This window comes from Syngnathus acus, chromosome 19, assembly GCF_901709675.1.
Source record: "Syngnathus acus chromosome 19, fSynAcu1.2, whole genome shotgun sequence".
Classification (NCBI taxonomy): domain Eukaryota; kingdom Metazoa; phylum Chordata; class Actinopteri; order Syngnathiformes; family Syngnathidae; genus Syngnathus; species Syngnathus acus.
In genome coordinates, this window is record NC_051103.1 from 1,486,597 (window position 1) to 1,494,995 (window position 8,399).

At 46.5% G+C, this 8,399-nt stretch overlaps 1 non-coding gene across 1 annotated transcript; it reads right to left on the bottom strand.

The window, feature by feature from the left end:
- Positions 1 to 8,287: 8,287 nt before the first annotated feature.
- On the bottom strand, positions 8,288 to 8,399 carry LOC119138859. Its single transcript, XR_005101263.1, has one exon. It is a non-coding gene; the product is annotated as a U5 spliceosomal RNA (small nuclear RNA).

An 8,399-nucleotide genomic window follows, 5' to 3' on the forward strand; every position in this document is an offset into this window, starting at 1 on the left:
ATTTTCATTATCTTCACATCCAAAGTATCTTGGCACAACGTACATAATGTGATGTGTCAACACAAGTTGTCCAAGACGAGGTGGCCGAGAGTTTAAGGCGATGGATTGCTAATCCGCTGTGCTCTGCACCCATGGATTCCCATCCTCGTTGAAGGGTGGTTTTAAATCTGTAATATGGCTTGTATTTGACTCAACATAGTAATATTTATACTCTTTGGTGGCTCGGTGGTACACTGGTTAGCACGTACGCTTCACAGTTAGGAAAATGCGAGTTCTTTATTGGCAAGATCTTGGGTTGTTTATTGGTGGTCAGTACCCATGGCACTTCAGCAGATGTAACAACACCCCCCATCTCCAGGTCACACATCTCTAGGTCAGTATACTGTCCGAAAAAGGCAGGAAAGCGTCACCTGACCATTTGGTATCCATGTGTATTGAAGAGTCACTGCCCTGTGTGTGTGTGTGTGTGTGTGTGTGTGTGTGTGTGTGTGTGTGTGTGTGTGCGTGTGCGTGTGCGTGTGCGCGCGTGTGCGCGCGTGTGTGCGCGTGCGTGTGTGTGTCTATTCCATGGTGTTATGATTAGCACTCTGGACTCTGAATCCCATGATCCGAGTTTTAAGTTTCAGTGGGACCTCAAATATTTAGTCAAATAGTATTTGTTAAAGTAATCAATCACATGTTCTCCGAGTTACATATACGGTCTATGCAAAAGTATCATTTGTATGCAAAATCAATTTCAAGATTTTCCTTTATCAAAGTCAAAAGTCAAAGTCTGCTCTATTGTCAATTTCTTCACATTCCAAGACACACAAAGAAATCGAAATTACGTTCCCACTATCCCACGGTGACAAGACATAGTACACAATATACATACAAGTAAACAACACAAAAAATAAAAACAAGAAGGCACAAACAATGAATTTTCGGACTATAAGTCGCACCGGAGTATAAGTCGCACCAGCCATAAAATGCCCAAAAATGTGAAAAAAAACATATATAAGTCGCTCCGGAGTATAAGTCGCATTTTGGGGGGCAATTTATTCGACAAAATCCAACACCAAGAACAGACATGAACGAGCAACAACAGGCTAAACGATACGGTATGCTAACGTGACAAACACAAACGAGGAGCTGAGAACGGGCCTGACGTAACATTCAGTTTTTTAAAAAAAACTATTACATAAATAACACGTTTATAAAACCCTCTGTGTCACTCCAATTCATTAAATCCATCGATCGTCCTTTGTCAACAATGCCGTGTGCCGCGCCGCAGTTCAAATTTTTCCACAGGCCCATACAACGATATATAAACTATATTTTAAATAACTATCACATAAACAACAATATTATCAAACCATTTGTGTCACTCCAAATCATTAAATCCATCGATCAAATTTCTCGTCCTTTATGTCATCCTGGTGACAGAGGACATGTCCAGAGGATATGGCGCTTTAAAGTGTTAATTACTTTATTTGATTTTTTCTCTCTATTTTTCATGTTTTGAATATGTTCAAGATAAAGATATCAAAGCATGTGAAGTGATCAACTATACTAAAAATAACATGTGAAGTGGTCAACTATACTTGTAAGTAAGTGATGTGTTAATGATCAAGTAAAGATTTGTGAAAAAAAACATATATAAGTCGCTCCTGAGTATAAGTCGCCCCCCCACCCAAACTATGAAAAAAAACGCGACTTATAGTCCGAAAATTACGGTACTCTTAATCTTAGCCAAAGGGCCGAGAAGCGATAGCAAGAAACGGGTCTGAGGCAACGACTTAAATAAAGAGACTACCAATTCCAGTTACGGTTACATATATCGACTAATGCTAATGCCACATACTGACCCCTGTGAATTCCACAAATGTGGGAATCTCGACTGCATAATTTCTGTTAGTTCTTTCTGTTTAAAACAAAACTTTTGCGCAGTAGTACGCACACGGAGTTTAGGTCGACAGTGCTGTGACACACTGAACACTTTTGAGTAGTGATGGACACATGAGGCTTCATTGGTGTAACCGTCGAAGCAGTTGTGTCTTTCGCCGCTGGGCGGAGCTGTCGTGGCTCTGGCGAAGCTTAAAGTTTTGCATGGTGTGCAAATTATTTTTGTGTGAATTTATTTTTTTGTCCTTGTTATTTGCATATAGTTTGTAGCACTGTCTTGTTGATATTAAGTTGCGATAGAAACCGGTGGTAAGTTAGACTTCGAGGGCACTTCCTGTTTCCGGGAAAGAAGCGGGAAGGTGACGTGACGCAACAGCGCAATAGTTAACGGCCGACCTAGGATGCGTCATCTCGAAACTACTAAGTCAAAACAGTAAAGTACCCGGTTGTTCACTGGCAGGCCAGAATGTGTTGTCACTAGTTCTACGGTGTGGCTGTGATGTCAACGAATTAAGATCACAGTAAACATCTGTAACAAAGAACTCTCGTCTCTTTAGTGAAGAAACTGGCACACTTGGGATATGAGGCTTTCCCACCAAACGGTTTGCAAATAGGTTTATTTCTCGAGGCTTCATGTGCACACCCCCCCCTGCTGGTCAAAAAGAGTAATTTATTCCATTAATGAGAATTACATTCACCTTTATATTTTGCTTCATGTAGCCTGATCAAAATGAATAAAACTTGTCTCTGTATGTGCATTCACGTGTAACATTGAAGGAGGTGGACGTGTGTTTCAATATGTAAATAAATACCATCATTGTCTATTAAGAAACTAAAAGTTGATGGAACACATTTTGTTTTGAAGGGCTGCTGTGTTTTAACAAGGAAAGACTGATGTGCTTATGGATGAAGATGACTTGTACTTGTGATTGTGCGTGTGAACAGTAAAGGTTCAAGATTCAAGAATTTTTATTTGCCATGTTTGAGCGTGCCAAACAAGGAATTTGACTTCGGTACATCACATTCAACATTTAGGTAACTAACAACATTCAGGACGTGTGAAAAATGACAAATATTCTCCCAGGAGGGCAACGAAAAACTCAAAACTCCAACTAGGGCAAATGAGAAACCTTGAGAAGAGACCACAGATGGGAGGGTCCCTCTTCCAGGATGACCAGGCTGCAATGGATGCAGAGAGGACACATAGTACAAATAGTGTAGACCAGTGGTCCCCAACCTTTTTTGCACCACGGACCGGTTACGTGTCAGAAATATTTTCGCGGACCGGCCTTTATATAAATAAATATATTTATATATTTATTATTTAAATATTTATATATATAAATAGGATGAAATAAAATGATACGACTGGCATAAAAACAAATATAAACCACATAAAAATAAAACATTGAATTAGTGGGAGCACCGAGCTCTTTTCTCAGAAATGAGCCGTTCCCATCTAGGCGTAATCGGAGACAATGACACCCGAAGTGGTTAAGGTTTGTCTTTAAATGCAGGATGCTTGGTCTCCATGTGCCGAAGCAGGTTTGAAGGCTTCATTGCCTCGTTAGCTAGCCTTTCGCCACATATGCGGAGTGCACTTGGCGCGTCAGAGTCACCTGTGGCGATAAATCCATATTTTAAGTAGGACTCCAGAAATGTTCTTTTAAATGCAGCTTTCCTTTTCTTAGAAGTCGTAGCCTCTTCTTCTTCAGTGTCCTCAATGGACGTTTTTCCCTTTCCGAAGAAGCTTTCCAAACTTCTCTGTTTCTTGCTCATTTTTGCTTGCCTCGCGGGCTTGACTGTGGTGACATGTCACGTGACCGAGACGAGCGCCCTGTGTCAAGAGTCCTTATTTTTCAGATGCACCGACAGATGTAATTGGGAGAGATTCGCCAAATCTTTTGTCCATCCATCCATCCATTTTCTGAACCGCTTAGTCCCCACGGGGGTCGCGGGAGTGCTGGAGCCTATCCCAGCCGTCATCGGGCAGTAGGCGGGGGACACCCTGAACCGGTTGCCAGCCAATCGCAGGGCACACGGAGACAAACAACCATTTGCACTCGCACTCACACCTAGGGACAATTTGGAGTCTTCAATCGGCCTACCAAGCATGTTTTTGGGATGTGGGAGGAAACCGGAGTGCCCGGAGAAAACCCACGCGGGCCCGGGGAGAACATGCAAACTCCACACAGGGAGGGCCGGAGGTGGAATCGAACCCGCACCCTCCCAACTGTGAGGCGGACGTGCTACCCAGTGCGCCACCGAGCCGCCCAAATCTTTTGTATTTTTCAAAATAAATTCTTACTCATTTTTGCTAGCTTTGCGGGCTCGACTGGGGAAACATGTCACGTGACCGGGACGAGCGTCTTAAACTGAATGAATTGATCGTCAATGAAAAAAAAAAAAAAAAAAAAATATTTTTTTTTTTTTTCCTGTGCGGCTCCGCGGCCCGGTACCAAGTGACCCACGGACCGGTACCGGTCCGCGGCCCGGTGGTTGGGGACCACTGGTGTAGACAATTCAAAAAAAGGTGTGGAGAGCGGGATGTTATTGCACAGCAATGACTCTGAGACTCTAAGAGTGGTGTGAGTTCATCAGAGCAACAGCCGGGGGGAAGAAGCTGTCTCTGTGTCTGCTGGTTTGGGCGTACAGAGCTCTATAACGCCGTCTGGAGGGGAGTAGTTCAAACAGACTGCAACCTGGGTGAGAAGGGTCTGTAGAGATGTTACTTGCACGTTTCCTGGTCCTGGACAGGTACAAGTCTTGGATAGATGGGAGGTTGATTCCAATGATCTTTTCTGCAGTCCTGACTGTCTGTTGCAGTCTGTGCTTGTCTTGTTAGGAGGCCGATCCAAACCAGACAGTGATGGAGGTGCAGAGGACAGACTAGATGATGGCAGTGTAGAAGGTCTTCCCGCAGCAGGTTGAACTTCTTGAGCTGTCTCGGGAAGTACAGCCTCTGCTGGGCCTTCTTCCGGACAGAGTCTATGTGGCCGGTCCATTTCAGGTCCCGAGAGATTGTGGTTCCCAGGAACTTGAAGGTGTCTGTGGAGAGAATAGTATTACTGCGGATAGTGAGGGGTGAAAGTGGTGAAGGGTCTCGCCTGAAGTCCACTGTCATCTCCACGGTCTTGAGCGGGTTCAGCTCGAGGTGGTTTTGGCTGCGCCAGTGGACCAGCCGCTCCACCTCCTGCCTGTACATAGTCTCGTCATCGTCCCGGATCAGTCCGATGAGAGTGGTGTCGTCCGCATACTTCAGGAGCTTCACAGGAGAGTCACCTGAGGAGAAATTGTTGGTGTAGAGCAGGGGTGCCCAAACCTTTTCAGCTCGCGAGCTACTTTTGAAATGACCAAGTCACAAAGATCTACCCACTAAAAAAAAAAAAATTTTATATATATATATATATATATATATATATATATATATATATATATATATCATCGTGAAAAAAAAGTCCTACTCCCATTCCCTATGAAAGTGATACTTCTTACTATGGCCAGCTGCCCCACTCATTTTTATACCTTTTCTTAAGTTTAAGAGAAAAAACAGGGTTCTGACAATTGGAGGGAACTCGCGAGCTAGCGTGTTTGTGTTGTGTTGTTAGCGCCTTTGTTTGTACACGGGTCAAGTGCGAAAAAAAACCAAAAACATTTTAATATCACGCGATCGACCAATAGTGGCTTGTCGATCGCGATCGACGTATTGGGCACCCCTGGTGTAGAGAGAGAAGAGCAGTGGGGAGAGGACGCAACCCTGAGGGGCGCCAGTATTGGTGGTCCGGGTGTCGGATGTGATGCTCCCCAGCCTCACACTGTTGGTCAGGAAGCTGGTGATCCACTGACAGGTGGAGGCAGGCACCGCGAGCTGGATGAGCTTCTGTTGGAGGATGTCAGGAGCGATGGTGTTGAACGCCGAGCTGAAGTCTACAAACAGGATCTTGGCGTACGTTCCTAGGGTGTGCAGGTGGTGCAGGATGTAGTGCAGTCCCATGTTGACGGCATCATCCACCGACCTGTTTGCCCGGTAGGCAAACTGGAAGGGGTCCAGCAGGGGACCCGTGACATCCTTCAGGTGGTTCAACACTAACCTCTCAAAAGATTTCATGACCACAGATGTCAGAGCGACAGGTCTATAGTCATTCAAACCTGTGATGGCGGGCTTCTTGGCCACCGGAACGACGATGGAGCTCTTGAAGCACGAGGGCACCTCACACAGCTCCAGGGAACGGTTGAAGATCCGTGCAAAGGTGGATGCCAGCTGTTCGGCACAGACTTTCAAGCAGGAAGGTGACACGCCGTCTGGGCCCGGTGCCTTCCTGATCTTTTTGCCTCTGCAAGAGAGAGAGTAGATGACAACGGTGATGGAAGTGTGGACAAAGCGGTTGCGGGGGGAGGTGAGTATGTTGATTGTGCTGCAGGAGGTCCTGTAGTGTGGGAGGACCGATCAAACCTACAGTAGAACCTGTTTAGCTGGTTTGCAAACCTTGGGGTCTCCACAGGACTGGGGGTTCGTTTCTTGAAGTGTTGAGGGATCAGGATTGGCAGAGAGGTGTCTCTCCAGGCTCTCCCCGTAACACTTGCTCTCGGTTCAGTGTGTTTCTGGTCTGCTTGAACAGGTCCCGGTCACCGCTCCTGTAGGCCTCCTCCTTGACTTTGCGCAGCCTCCTGAGGTTCGGTGTAAACCAAGGTTTGTCGTTGTTGTACGTGCAGAAGGTCTTGGTGTGCACACACAGATCCTCACAAAAACTGATGTATGATGTGACAGTGTCAGTGAGTTCATGCAGGTCTGAAGTTGCAGCTTCATAAACTCCCCAATCGGTGCAGTCAAAGCAGGCTTGGAGGTCCTGCCTAGACTCCACTGTCCACTTCCTCACAGTCCTCACCACAGGCTTAGAAGTCTTTAATTTCTGCCTGTAGGCCGGGATCAGATGAACTAGACCAAGGGTCTCCAAACTACGGCAGTTTTTATTGGCCCGCAGCAAATTCTGAAAACATAATTGAATATGGCCCGCACAAGAAGCTTGAGCTCAACTCTGTTGCACTTCTCAGTTTCCACACTAGATGGAGCCCGCCACACAAAGCGTTTGACGTCCCATTAGCACCCCACCCCCCTCCCCCGGAAGAGAAGCGAACGCGCAGCGTTTCACGTCCCCTTAGCGCACCCCCCCGGAAGAGAAGCGAACGCGCAGCGTTTGACGTCCCATTAGCAACCCCCCCCCCCCCCACCCCCGGAAGAGAAGCGAACACGCAGCGTTTGACGTCCCATTAGCACCCCCCCCCCCGAGAAGAGAAGCGAACGCGCAGCGTTTGACGTCCCATTAGCACCCCCCCCCCCCCCCGAGGAGAACCGAAAAAAGAAATTGGCCCCCGGGCAGTGGTCCGAGAGTACTAAAGCTGCACGAGCCACAGAGTGGTGTGCATCACCAAATGATTCCCGAGCGCGGCACCGCTGCTGCTCACTGCTCCCCTCTCCCCCAGGGGATGGATCAAAATCACATGGGGATGGGTTAAATGCAGAGGACAAATTTCACCACACCCAGATGTGTGTGTGACGATCATTGGGACTTTGACTTTGACTTTTTTTTACTTTAATTACGGTGTAGCAGTGGTCCAGTGTCTGTGCCCCTCTGGTGGGACACGTTATGTGCTGTCTGTACTTGGGGAGTTCGTGTGCGAGGTTCGCCCTGTTAAAATCACCCAGAACAATGATTAGTGAATTTGGTAGAGGTTTCTCCCTGTCTGTCACCTGGTCAGGCAGCATCTGCGTGGCTTCACTCGCACGTGCGTGTGGTGGAATGTAAACAGCCGCCATGACGATCGAGGAGAACTCCCGTGGTGAATAGAACGACCGGCAGTTTATGAAAAGTGTTTCTAGGAGAGGGCTGCAAGACTCAACACCGTGACATCAGTACACCAACGTTCATTAATGTAGAAACAGAGACCACCTCCCTTTGATTTTCCGGTGAGCTCCGCGCTGCAATCTGCACGCGTCAGCCGAAACCCAGCTAACTCCACGGCGTGGTGGGGGGTGCGTCCGTCAAGCCACGTTTCAAGGAAGCACAGCGCGGCGGATCTGCTCAAGTCCGTGTTCCTTGAAGTGAGGAGCAGGACTGCTTGTGCAATTGATGGGGGTGGTTATTGATTTTTATTCAAAAACAATATTTTTTGCCAAATTACAATGGACTGACATGTGCCCGTTCAAATGGGTACCACCAGAAATTAAACTGCATTGATAAACGAGGGCTTAAATGTGATTGTCTGTCTGCACTCGGCATAATTTCTCTGTTTATGTGAACATGTTCACATATATGTCGGTATGAATTATGTGAACGTATGACTGTTGCATGGAGTATGATATAGGCGGCTATCCGTTGCAATATTGATATTTTCACAGAAAGAATGCTCCGCTTTCGCGGAGCATGAAAAAAAAATTGAAATAGACTCTTGTTCCTCCCCACGGAAATCTTTAGTAAAAGGCGAAAGATTTATTCGATCTGAAGAGAAACGAGTGA